Source organism: Bactrocera oleae, chromosome 4 (assembly GCF_042242935.1).
Source record: "Bactrocera oleae isolate idBacOlea1 chromosome 4, idBacOlea1, whole genome shotgun sequence".
Classification (NCBI taxonomy): Eukaryota; Metazoa; Arthropoda; class Insecta; order Diptera; family Tephritidae; genus Bactrocera; species Bactrocera oleae.
Window position 1 is genome coordinate 28116669 of NC_091538.1, and position 14281 is coordinate 28130949.

Consider the following 14281-nt stretch of genomic DNA (forward strand, 5'->3'; position numbering starts at 1 on the left):
TCCTCCGGATTCTACCCACCAACAACTCCGGGGCAAGTATGTGGGCAGAGAAAGAGCCATCACAGTTTGGTTTGGCAACTTTATAATCCAAAAGAGCCGGTATGAAGCCAAAATGTGCGGGGATTTCCGAATTTTCAGACACATGTTCATTTAGAAATCCAGGTACTCTGAGTATGATAGTAACTTTCGCAGCCATACACACTCCAGCGATGCAGAATGCCATTGAGTGCCATGATTGGTATGGATGTTAGTACACCACACATACCGGTGCGCGTTGAACGATCTCGAGCTTCCTTGCAATCGTGGTATTTTCCAGGGCTATCTACCATAAATACTTCACCGTATCTGCAGGTTCCAGGCATATGCTTTCCATTAGCGATGGTGGGTTCTTAGGTAATAAAACTGAGATGGGTGAATGGCGAAACCATTTTCAACCGCCCAATAGGTTACGACGCTGAGATATGCTTGCGTCAACTCGTAAACGGTACTCAAGAAATTTTCTTTCACCATGAAAACTCATGGTCCGTTCATGCAGAAAATACCTCTCCAGGGGATTTATTGATCGGAAACTGAGCATCTAGGAGCATCTTAAGTGTATATTCGCTGCTAAAAGCCCACTTTATTTTTTCTTTCCATAGATAACCCACGGGAAGGATGGGGTTATTTCCGAGGATATGCCTGCATATAGAAGACCTATGACAACCCTCTACTTTTTCGCAGAAGTCCCCTTGGTCTTTCTTATCTAGGACCTGTATCTTGCAAGTCCTGTTATATATATAATATTATTTCCGAGAGTTCTATCTCATCGTCGAATCGCATATATGCTGAAATTAGCCACAATTCTTCGGCGTTGCTGAAATTAGGTTAAATGAATATCGTTAACTCATTTTGGTCCAACGAACAAACTCGAGCTTTGACTCTTCTACCTGCATTGCCGCCAACAGCCTCGTCCCCAACTCAGAGATGCCTTTACTACTCAGCCACGATTCCTGAGCTAACACGACATCGGTCCATCCATCCGTCTTGTTCCGGACAAAGCAGTAAATTGGAGAAGCGCTCCCTCCTCGTTCAAGACTGAACCTCCCGCCGAGGATGAACGGATTCCGCATTTATTAGAATTAGCGCTTGCCGATATGGATTTTCGGTCCTCGCTAGACTTGAGCTAGGTAGTGAGGGGTTGCAATACCTAATTATGTCCACAATCACATCCGCGGAGGAATATTCTGCCGGCATCCAATTCCGTGCGTGCCGGAAGTTCCGCTAGAACTATCAATCATTCATAGGCACATCTGATAAGCTTGTGAACCCAGTGGTGCCGTCCGGTACTCTCACACTTTGGGGATAGCCCAGGGTTTCCTCTGACTACTTTCAAGAAGACTGTGGAGATAGCCTCTAGCGATTTCGTCGCTTGTCGGCAAATTTACGCCTACTTCCCCCAATCTATTGTTCTCCGAAGGGCCTAACGTCGAACGTCCGAGGACTGGGGTACGACTTTCACCCACTTTAGCCTAGTTTTGTCGTCAGGCACCATAAATGTTTCTGAAGTTGTCTCAGTAACTAGGCCGAGAAGAGGGTTGACGCATTTCCTCAATGCTATGCAAAGCCTACCAGCGCAAAGAAAAAGTCCTCTCAACATTCACGACGTCCTAACCACCAGCCTATAACAAAATTCTAAAAACACAATCCTACTTATAGTCCAATTCAAAAGCTAAGGTCGACTTCATTAGTCGTAGGCCGCAGGACATTTGGCGTTACCCAGGATGCACCACCTCGGAGGCGACCTGCGAAACTGCCAACATCTACACAGACGTATATCGGCTGATGAAGTGGGCGCCAGTAGTATCTGCGCGGAGTAAGATCTCTGGCGGAATACTGCAGTATCTTCCAGGCGGAAGTCTTTGCGGTCACGAAAGCTGCTGAGATAGTAAATAACGTAGGAAACAACATAAAGAATACATTTTGCTGAAACGATCTCGAAAAAACTTCAGGACCGTTGTTGGCATAGTGACAAATCACAACTTTTACTGGCAGCATATGGGAGCCGAATGAGCATTAGTAACGCTGACACATAAGGATAGTGTTGGGAAGTAGTCATGAGAAAGATGCTGGAACATCTCCTTTGCTTCTGCCCGGCCTTTTCTATAAGTAGAAGTCGTTTTAGGTATCTTAAAGCTTTGGGGACTAAATGAAGTATCAGAATTAGGTAACAAGTCTCTCTCAAACTTCGGGAAAAGAGTTAAGGTTCTGTATGACAAATGTTGAAGCAAAAGTTAAACTGAACTACCATCTGGTATTACAAAATACCAGTATAACCTAACCTTGTATTAATATACAACTAATAAATAGTTTTCAAGTTTCAATCAAGGGAAGCTATCGATGATTACATCATACCTTTTTGCACCCAGATATTTTATCGAGTTCTTAAAAAAGAAATATCTTTAATTCAAGAAATTAATTGTATTCTTCACAAAGTCAGTAAGTCGGAAATAACTATCGAAATCATAGGTAATTTACTTATTAGGATTCATCCAACATGCAACTCGGTTTTACTCTAAATCTACTTCTGACAAGAATAAACGTTAACTTCAGTTGCAACGGAGCTATAACACCCTTCAAAAAGAAAAAAAGTCTTCCATACAAGAATTTGATTTTGATCGGTCAGTTTGTATGACAGCTATAAGCAATACATTCGATGATTGTAGCGTTGCTTTGGACAATAATCCCTGCCAAATTTCGTGAAAATAATTTGTAAAAAAAAAAGTTTTCCAAATAAGAACCTGGTTTTAAACCAAGCTCAGCTTTCAGCCTGTTTAGCTGTAACCAAGAGTAACAAGATTAGAATCTCATGTATTTTTCCTATTTTTATAAAAAGTTTAACAATAAATCAATTTTGATGTTAACGATTGCAAAAAATTAAATTACATATCTCATATTTGAGCAGCTTGTACACTTTCATTGGCAACACTTTAAATCCAATTATCAAGAAGGTACGGTTTTTTTGTCTGAGATTATTATGGTCAAAATGTATATTTGGTAAACGAATTTTATATTTGTGAGTTGTAAGTGTTTGAAGAAAATATGTTGAATAAACAAACAACTCAAGATTTACAAGCTCTGGTAGTCAAATGTTGGCAAAAGAACAAAACTATTCGTGAAATAGGCAATATTAAAACAAAAAACATTCTATAGTTCCGTACATTATTGCTGAATTCAAAAAGACTGGTGGAATTGGAAGATTTGATCGTAGTGGAATGCTCAAAATGCTGAAAGTAAAGTTGCTCGTAGTAGCAAGAATCCCTAAATATCAGCTGTCGCTAACGGCAAGGAGATGGAGGAAGCTGGCATTGCAAAATCCCCCCTCTAACTGTTTCAAACTTCTTGGCGATTTTAGGGCGTGTACATCACGAAACAAGCCACAATTATCGAAGAGAAATATTGCGAAACGTTAACTATATTTCAAAGAGTATATCCACTTTGATAACGAACTTTGGGATTCTGTAATTTTTGAACATGAGTCCAAATTTAATTTATATAGGTCTGTTGGTCGTTGGTTTTGTATTGTCTAAGCAATGAAAAATAAAAATTTAAATAATATTGTCAAGCATGGTGGAGGCTGCATTGTCTGGCATGAGGTGCAATGAAAGCAAAAGGGGGGATATGGTGTCGGTAACCTTGTTTTTATCGAAAGAATTCTGTAAAGAATAGACTACTATCTATAAGGCCAACCAGATGTTTGAAAATATTTTATTATGTATATGGGAGATAGGTGTTAGCTTTGACCGGATTTTATCTATTTTTGGCATTACTACATATTATTAAAGGAAATAGATGCTCTTTAAGTTTCATTAAGGTACCTCACATAGCATCAACAATAGATAAGGAGTAAAACCAATCGGATGATTGAAAATCCTGATATTTGTTAAATTAGGGCTAGGGCAAGTTTTCATCCGAGTTTACCCATTTTTGCACAGAGATGCACCGTTGGGAGAAAAAAACACTCATTTAATTAATATTATATAACTCAATTTTTGACCGATATATGAGATATAAAGTCAGTCGGAAGTTCGAAAATCTTTCAATTAGGTTAAGGGAAATATTGACGTGATTCATTCCATTTTTGACATACAGACAGAAAGGATTCTCCATAATTTCAATTAAATATCTCACACATTGACCGATATTTTCGGTTTAAAGTCAACCATAAGCTCCAGGGTCCACCTGGCCGGTATCTGAGGACTTCAATAGTTACGGTCCGATTTTGAGTTCCGGTCATTGGATGGTGCTGATGTTGAAGAGCAAAAGAAAGAAGATGATCTTCTAAAGCCTCCGTCAGTTCTCCAAGTTTTAATACACACAAGAAAACCAACTTCAAACATATTTTTATTCAGAAAATAAGTTTTTGCGTGAATTAGGGAATATAGAATCGCATATTATTTCTTCAAGATTGAACGATATACAAAAAAAACCTTACAGATTTTTTTAATTACCATTTCAAAAATGTAAGCATCGATCTCTAAAAAGTGAAGGCAAATGCTGCATATATACAATAATATGAATTTGTTTGTTCCTTAAGTTTATTTATTTAATAACAATGATCTCTAAATATATAAGTGCATTCTCTTGTTTTTGTTCTTTGTTTCCGTTTAAAGTTGAAGATATTATTTAAATATCATTACGCACATATGATTTTTTTTTAAATTGATTAAGTTGTCCAATTAAACGGGCTTCCTGGAATTGAACGAATTGTTAAATTAAACGATTATCGGAATTTTCCCCCACTCTTGCTGCATACTTCGCCAGAAAGTGTTTATGTTTACCCGCGCCTCATATGGAATTTTTTGTCCACAATAATCCACAGAGTAGTTGCGCTTAAATCGGGAGATTATGTGCCACTTCAATTGTTCAATCTCTGTTTCAATAAAAAACCACACAAAAACACAAAATTTTAGCAAGTCTTCCAGCTCCTGATTTGTACACTTCTATCTACTGTAATAACGTTTGATAATAGCTGTCTCCGATTTGCCAAGCATTACTCTTCAGCGATTCGCACAAACTATACCAGATGCTCAAACAAACTGTGTTATGATTCTTCCAAATATTACTTTGAAAATGTATAGCTATCTACGTTTCTGCTCAAAAATCGTTCCTTAACCCAAAAAACTACAACTTACGTTCATAAGAAACATGCAGAGCTGCTAGTTTTTCTAAGTGAAATTTCTACCAGCAGAAAGTAGCTACTTATACTAGTCTGAAGAATTTATTTTGAAACACATATATAATTAGACGGATTTGCTTCGATTTTGTTCACTTCATGGTAATAGTTTTGCATTACGAAAATTAAAATTAATTTATTAAGTCAATGGTTGTTATGATGTGATTATTAATAACAACATCTATATGTTTCCTAGCTAGTTTTCCGTTTCTTTAGTTTTTCGTTAATTTGCTCTTTTTAAGAGTAACTAACAGCTATTAACATTAAATTATTCAGAAATTCAAAAAGCCTACGAAATAAAGCTTATGCAGGAACTGAAGCGGCTCAACCTTCCCAAGTGATATCGCTTCACTCTATAGGCTCTTGAAAAGTTCCAACAGATCCGACGTGTTCGAACCAAATTTCGTTCAGCGACGAGGCCCATTTCTGGCTCAGTGGGTACGTAAACAAATAAACTTGCCGCATTTGGGACGAAGGGCAACCTCAAGAGATTCAAGAGCTGCCATTTCATCCAGAAACAAGTAGGGAAGGGCTAAGTTCGGATTTTACCGAACATTTTATACTCTCGCAACGTCAAATGGTATACTCGTTTTAGATTTCTTTGTGTATTATGTACCGAATTTGGTTGAAATCGGTTAAGCCGATCCCAAGATATAGGTTTTCACCTAAAAGTGGGCGGTGTCACGCCCACTGACTAATTTTGAACGTGGTTCCTATAAAGTCATCTCATACCATCCCAGAGATAAAAATTAAAGTTTCTGCCTTGTTTAGTGCTTGATTTATCGCGCTTTTAGTAGTTTTTAACAGTACCGTTATATGGGGAGTGGGCGGGGTTGTCACCCGATTTCACCCATTTTCACACCGGCAATAGAGATGCTAAAAACATTTGTTTCCAGTGAATTTTTTTTATTATGGCCCAATTTAAACTGCAGATACCCCTCCCTAATGTGATCCTGTATACCAAATAAGAGTCTTGTATCTTGTTGTGGAGCTTAGTTATGGCAATTTACTGGTTCTGATTAATGGCGTTTTGTGGGCGTGGCAGTGGTCCGATTACGCCCATCTGCAATACCAACCATTTTACGGTATCAAGAAACATGTGTACCAAGTTTCATAAAGTTATCTCAATTTTTACTCAAGTTACAGCTTTCACAGGCGGACAGACGGACAGACAGTCACCCGGATTTCAACTCGTCTCTTCATCCTGATTATTTATATATATATAACTCTATATCTACCTCGACTAGTTTTAGGTGATACAAACAACCGTTAGGTGAACAAAACTATTATACTCTGTAGCAACAGGTTGCGAGAGTATAAAAGGTAAGGAAGGGCTAAGTTCGGATGCAACCGAACATTTTATACTCTCGCATAGTCAAACGGTATACTCGTTTGAGATTTCTTATATATATATTTTAATAATTAGAGCAATCGTTCTTGTGTTTTGTTGTATACGCTTATAATTTATTTTATATAGAATGAATTATAATTGTATTGAGGAGGAGTTTATCTATTTTATCGATATTATTATACATGTTTAGCTTAAAAATAATAAATATATTATTATATTAATTTGTATATAATATTTACAATATTAAACATAAATTTTTATATAGATTCTTATACATATATCCAAAATATATTTCTTTTCTCCTTATATTATTTGATTTCTATCATATATTTATACAATAAAGCTTATATTGTAACAAATTACACATATAATTTAAATTTTCTTAATAAGATTATTTACATTTTTTTCTTAAAATTGTCTTAAAAACTACTGTCAAAATTGCTATACCATTTCTTAATATATATTTGAAAAAAAAAATGAAGAACTATTGCAATAAGTCTGAAAACTTTAGTTGGAAATAGAGACACAAATACTGTCATGATAGCTGTGTACTGTCTCAAAAGTAATTGCATTAACATGGGAAGGATCCATGTTTGAAAATGCCCAACCAATTTGTGTACTGGTAGGTGTAGTTAAATATTCTACACCAAGCACTGAACTAATGTTTTTCCTTGCTTTTGAGAACACAAATAATTTTCTAAGTGGCTAACCGAACCATCTGTAGAAATATAATTGTCAATAAAACTAATGACATCAGGGAATGTCTGAGGATCTTGAAGGTTGATCCTGGGAGCTTATTAAGCCAATACATGCCATACACATGCGGGGAACCTCTCTGTTGAAACTCCACTCTCCAGAAGAAATTTGTGGCAAAATGCTCTCTAAAAATGCCGCGAACTAAGCGATATCTATCTTGGGTTGTTAAACTGTCGGTTGTAGAATCAACAGTTTTAGAGAGGATGACCAAAAACTCAACCCACTGAGATTCTGCAGTCTTCCATAATCTTTGCGGGGCGTATGGTATCGATCATGTAATCATTATTGTAGTCCAAACGCCTTGTAAAGTGAATTGGTATCACATGAGCTTCATAAAAGGACCTTGGTAGAGATGTCACTATTATACACAATATTGTTAACAGAAATTGGTATATTAACAACTGCACCTTTGAGAGAACTCTGACCTAACGGACGGATTGTCATAAAAGGCAATCTAGGCATTATGAGACGTTCTTCAATTGGGGTTAAATCTTTCAAACAATCCGGTATTTCAGGAAAGTCTAGACCGTTAGCTAAACATATTTTTGGAAGGTTCTTTTTAACAATCGCATTTTTGCAAGTAGCAGAAAACTTGTAATTTCCATCTTCTGAAGGAAATTTTTGCATTAAATAGAAGGCGGATGAAACATTTGGGTGACCTTGCGCAATAGTTTCGAAATTTAATTTGCGAACTTGGTTTGAAAACCATAATCCGCCGCAGCATATACATATTTCAGTAGGGCCCACTGATTATCACCAAATATTAGAAGAAATATTTGTATATAGAAATCTATATCTATCTCGATTAGTTTTAGGTGATGCAAACAACCGTTTGGTGAACAAAACTATACTCTGTTACAACATGTTAGGTTAGGTTAGGTTAGGAGGTCGATCCCAAAAAAAGGATCCCACTTGAACGCCGGTTCGTTGTGATACCTACAAAACTCCTATAATCTGGATCAAAAGACCCTTACAAGTCGACGAAATGCTTTGTGCTTACTACAAACTTGTTAAGACGGCCAAGATTGCAACATGTTGCGAAAGTATAAATTTTTTGGAAAGAATTCAACATTTATTATTCGATTATTATTTGGTATCTTATTAACTTATGTTATTGATCATAGACTTATTTAGCGTCAATACTATTTTTTATCTGCGAAATGTTAACTTTAACAAAAAGAAGCTATTTAACTCAAACATGGTATATGTGATATAAACTGAACAAAAGGGGTTAGATTTAATATGTGGTATATTAGGGTTATAAGGTTTAAACAAAGGTCTAGACCAATTTCATTCATATGCAGCGCTAAGCCACATTATTTTTAAGAAAAACTGTCCATTAAATTTCATTATTATACTCTCGCAACCTGTTGCTACAGAGTATAATAGTTTTGTTCACCTAACGGTTGTTTGTATCACCTAAAACTAATCGAGTTAGATATAGGGTTATATATATATAAATGATCAGGATGAAGAGACGAGTTGAAATCCGGGTGACTGTCTGTCCGTCCGTCCGTCCGTCCGTGCAAGCTCTAACTTGAGTAAAAATTGAGATATCTTTATGAAACTTGGTAGACATGTTTCTTGGTACCGTGAGACGGTTGGTATTGCAGATGGGCGTAATCGGACCACTGCCACGCCCACAAAACGCCATTAATCAAAACAAATAACTTGCCATAACTAAGCTCCGCAATAAGATACAAGACTGTTATTTGGTACACAGGATCACATTAGGGAGGGGCATCTGCAGTTAAAACTTTTTTTTAAAAAGTGGGCGTGGTCCCGCCTCTAATAGGTTTAATGTGCATATCTCCTAAACCGCTAATGATATAATAACCAAATTCACTAGAAGCAAATGTTTTAGCACTTCTATTGACGGTGTGAAAATAGTTGAAATCGGGTGGCAACTCCGCCCACTCCCCATATAACGGTACTGTTAAAAACTACTAAAAGCGCGATAAATCAAGCACTAAACACGCCAGAGACATTATCTCAATTTTATCTCTGAGATGGTATAAGATGACTTTATAGGAACCGCGTTCAAAATTAGACAGTGGGCGTGGCACAGCCCACTTTTAGGTGAAAACCCATATCTTGAGATCTGCTTAACCGATTTCAACCAAATTCGGTGCGTAACGTTCTTTTCATGTTTCTATGTCATAGTGCGAAAATGGGCGAAATCGGATTACAACCACGCCTATTTTCCATATGACACCATTTTAAATACCACTTTATTCTTTCACTTTCCACTATGCAAATCAAGCAACAATGATTATATCGGCGTAAAACTTTGCGTGAATAATACGTTTAAAGTATGCCACCTTGTGACCAAAAATTCTCTAAATCGAACCAAAAGTGTTCAAGCCCCTAGGTACTGAATATGTGGACCCCAGTACCTATAGTTGACTTTTTACCGTAAATATCGGCCAATCCACAAAGAAATCTCAAACGAGTATACCATTTGACTTTGCGAGAGTATAAAATATTCGGTTACATCCGAACTTAGCCCTTCCTTACTTGTTAAATTATAAAATTAACGAAATAAATTATACCATAAGTAGTACATGTATGCTGGGGAAATTCGTGGATCGATTTCACACATTTTCGGCATTAAATTGTTGTATATCTAATATTTTACGTTTATACGGAAGTTTGAATTTTTTACATAAAGTATGTTGGAGCTAGGGTCAATATATACCCGATAATGGGTACTAGGGCGGAACCAAAAATTTTATACTTTTGTAATTCGCAAGAATCAAATGCCAGGAAATTCCTTCAGGTGTGGCAAAGTTGAGAAAGAATTAAACATCCATTATTAAATGAAATCGTGATTAAATTACAATCAAACTTGGTATCTTCTTGACTTATATTAAAGGCCATAAACTTAGTCTAAGTTTTATTGCTTTATTTTAGTTTGCGTCAGCGAAAATGATATTAAAAAAACATCTTGAATTGAGATATACATAGGTATGAATGTGATATTAACTCGACTAAAGTGGCTAAATTTTATATTATAAGCTTGTGTGGAAAACGTCAACCAGAGAATCGGAATTCATTATAAGAAGGTGTGAGGTTTAGATCAAGGTATATACTATTTTCATTCTAATTCAGCGTCAAAGCACATAATTTTTAATCCGCGTGGCACTGCCCACATTTATGTGAAATCACATATCTCCGGACCTATTCTTATTATCCTGACATTTCTATATTACAGTGCGAAAAAAAGGCCGAAATCGGATTACACGCCTTCTTCCTAATTTTAAATTCGAAATGATTCTTACACTTTCAGTATACAAATCAAGCACCAATGAATATATTCGGATAAAACTTTGAACGAATAGTGCTTTTGAGGTATACCATCTCAAGTCTAAAAATTGTCATAATCGGGCCATAACTCTTCAAGCCTCCAGATACCGAACCTGGGGGCCTGTTGGCAACTTTTTACTGGAAATATCTGTCCGCTGACTTTACTCCACATATGTTGGTGATGGTATGTAAGGTACCTTAGTGAAACTCAGAGAGAATTATATTCAAAATTAATTGAACGTTTAATATTGAGTATCGAAAATATGTGAATTTAGTCTACGAATTACTCCCCCTTTCATGCTACATATAATAATTTTCGTCCTCCTAACAAACCATATGCCGAACATGTCTTTCAGTGTGTCTGTTCTACATTTATAAAATTGCTTGAAAATATGTGTATGCTAAGGCATACAGCAGTTTCAGAACTAATGCATTCGGCACATGCTTTTGTCTTTCTAATGATTCCCGAATTTTCACCTGACCATTCAGGGTGGACAAGTTTTTTTTTTAAATTATGTGGTTTACCGCTGAATATGATTGAAATTGGTCTAGACTTTGGTCTAAACCTTATATTTAAGGATGGTTTGAAAATAATTTTCGTTGACACGAAGTAAAATATGTAAATAAAGCTAAGTGAGTATATGACCTTCAGTATAAGTTAATAAGATAACAAATTTGATTACCATTATACAAATGGATTACAATCCATTCACAATTTCGTCGAACAATGAATGTTGAATTCTTTCGCAACATTTTTTAAGTTTGTATTAAATGTATTTCTTCGACTTTGAACTTTGCAAGTTGCAGGAGTATAAAATGTTCGGTTACACCCGAACTAAAGCCTTCCTTACCTGTTTTCAATACCATTGATATTACAAATAATGGATTCCCGTTTGGGGAATCTACCTTGTACACGGTTAAGTTCGATCACTGGATTGTTAAATAAAAGTCCCAATTTAATGGCTTTATTTCTAATTCAAACAACTTTACGCTTTACTACTCATTATCAGAATTTAGAACTTCTTACTTATACCTTAATTGCTCTTTACACAATCTGGCAGCCCTTACATAGTAGATATTTAACAAAACTTCGTCACTAAAACATACTGCCAACTACGAATTTCTGTATAGTTGATTGAGGTAATTTATGGTCAATTTGATTTTGTTCTACCATCCGTGTTCTTCACAATTTTATTTATAAAAAAGTACGTGTGGCACTCGGAGACTGCCGCGGTAAAGCTATTGCATAACATTTTTTTTATCAACTTATGCAATTATATTATAATTATTTATTTATTTTTTCTGCAGTGTTTTTTTCTTTGATATTAATTCAAATTCAAAAACATTGAATGTTATTTGTGTTTTTGAACACACCTTTCGATTATGTTTGGAAGTGTCTCAAATAAACTCTGGGCCGCAATATTCAATATATCTTTCAGAAACATGCCTAAAACCATAAAACAACATGACGAGTCCAAATAGTCCCAATTCTATGGCTATTTGAGACATCTAAATAAAAAACTATATAGATTATCCGTTAACTCTTAGACAAAAGAAAACTAAGAAGGTAGATGCTGAACCGGTTAACTTATAAAAAAAAATTAAAAGGGATTTGCTACTTAAATAGGATACATTTTAGATACGATTTTTGTATTAATTGTGCCAAATAGAATCATTTTATGGTTATTAAAATATCATAAAATTTTAACAAAATGAACGATATTAAGAGTTTGATCATCGAATTTCGCCTACATTTGTGTAATAGAGTACTCACTCATTTTCTTTCACTATTTTTCCATGACATTCTTCATTAATAAATGTTTATTCATATTTAAAACACTTTATACACATATTTTACGCGTACTCCCCGAACATGCGTTTGCCTACAAGCCTCTTTTCGCGACGATGGCAAAAGCTAAATATCATAAATTGAACAATTTTCTGACGTTACTTCTGGAAGCGAAAAGTGTCATTGACAAATATGGCAACATAGTTCTGGTCGATTTAAAATATTTTACCATTCACAAATATATATTTCCATGGCTCGCAAAATCGATATATAATATAATATATGCATGCTCATACATACATTTCGCATGAATCAATAAGTGTACATATTTACATACATATGTTGCATGTAGACAGATATACAAACATGACGCGTGTTTATTTTCGTTACGGAATTTCTTGCTTCAGTCTCTGTTCTCAAAGCCCGCGATAAAAGGTATACAATAACTTAATAATAATGTTACTAGTATTATGATTCCGAATACTCAATCATTTATTTTTATTAATTAAATTTCACATTTTTATTTGCCATTCAAAAAATTGTCTCTTTAATATTATTATTTTTGAATTACCCTGGTGTCTCTTCAATTGATGTGTTAGGTGATACAAACAACCGTTAGGTGAACAAAACTATTATACTCTGTAGCAACAGGTTGCGAGAGTATAAAAGGTAAGGAAGGGCTAAGTTCGGATGCAACCGAACATTTTATACTCTCGCATAGTCAAACGGTATACTCGTTTGAGATTTCTTATATATATATTTTAATAATTAGAGCAATCGTTCTTGTGTTTTGTTGTATACGCTTATAATTTATTTTATATAGAATGAATTATAATTGTATTGAGGAGGAGTTTATCTATTTTATCGATATTATTATACATGTTTAGCTTAAAAATAATAAATATATTATTATATTAATTTGTATATAATATTTACAATATTAAACATAAATTTTTATATAGATTCTTATACATATATCCAAAATATATTTCTTTTCTCCTTATATTATTTGATTTCTATCATATATTTATACAATAAAGCTTATATTATAACAAATTACACATATAATTTAAATTTTCTTAATAAGATTATTTACATTTTTTTCTTAAAATTGTCTTAAAAACTACTGTCAAAATTGCTATACCATTTCTTAATATATATTTGAAAAAAAAAATGAAGAACTATTGCAATAAGTCTGAAAACTTTAGTTGGAAATAGAGACACAAATACTGTCATGATAGCTGTGTACTGTCTCAAAAGTAATTGCATTAACATGGGAAGGATCCATGTTTGAAAATGCCCAACCAATTTGTGTACTGGTAGGTGTAGTTAAATATTCTACACCAAGCACTGAACTAATGTTTTTCCTTGCTTTTGAGAACACAAATAATTTTCTAAGTGGCTAACCGAACCATCTGTAGAAATATAATTGTCAATAAAACTAATGACATCAGGGAATGTCTGAGGATCTTGAAGGTTGATCCTGGGAGCATTATTAAGCCAATACATGCCATACACATGCGGGGAACCTCTCTGTTGAAACTCCACTCTCCAGAAGAAATTTGTGGCAAAATGCTCTCTAAAAATGCCGCGAACTAAGCGATATCTATCTTGGGTTGTTAAACTGTTGGTTGTAGAATCAACAGTTTTAGAGAGGATGACCAAAAACTCAACCCACTGAGATTCTGCAGTCGATAAAAGGATAAAGAAGGTTGGAAGCCCAAATTGGCGAATCATAGCGATTGCCTTTTTCTTCTCAGCTTCCCAGGAGAGAATCTAACGCCTTTCAAAACCTTGTAACCAGCATCGTATTGAATCAAGTTTTGAACAAAGTTTTCGGTTAATAGATTTTGGCCCGTAACTTGGT

At 35.0% G+C, this 14281-nt stretch overlaps 1 long non-coding RNA gene across 1 annotated transcript; it reads right to left on the reverse strand.

Annotated features, from left to right (window-relative positions):
• Positions 1–4602: 4602 nt before the first annotated feature.
• Positions 4603–12758, reverse strand: LOC138857121 (uncharacterized). Its single transcript, XR_011396091.1, has 3 exons — positions 12400–12758; positions 4793–4909; positions 4603–4728 (listed from the first exon to the last, which is right to left on the reverse strand). It is a non-coding gene; the product is annotated as an uncharacterized lncRNA (long non-coding RNA).
• Between the last annotated feature and the right edge of the window lie 1523 nt (positions 12759–14281).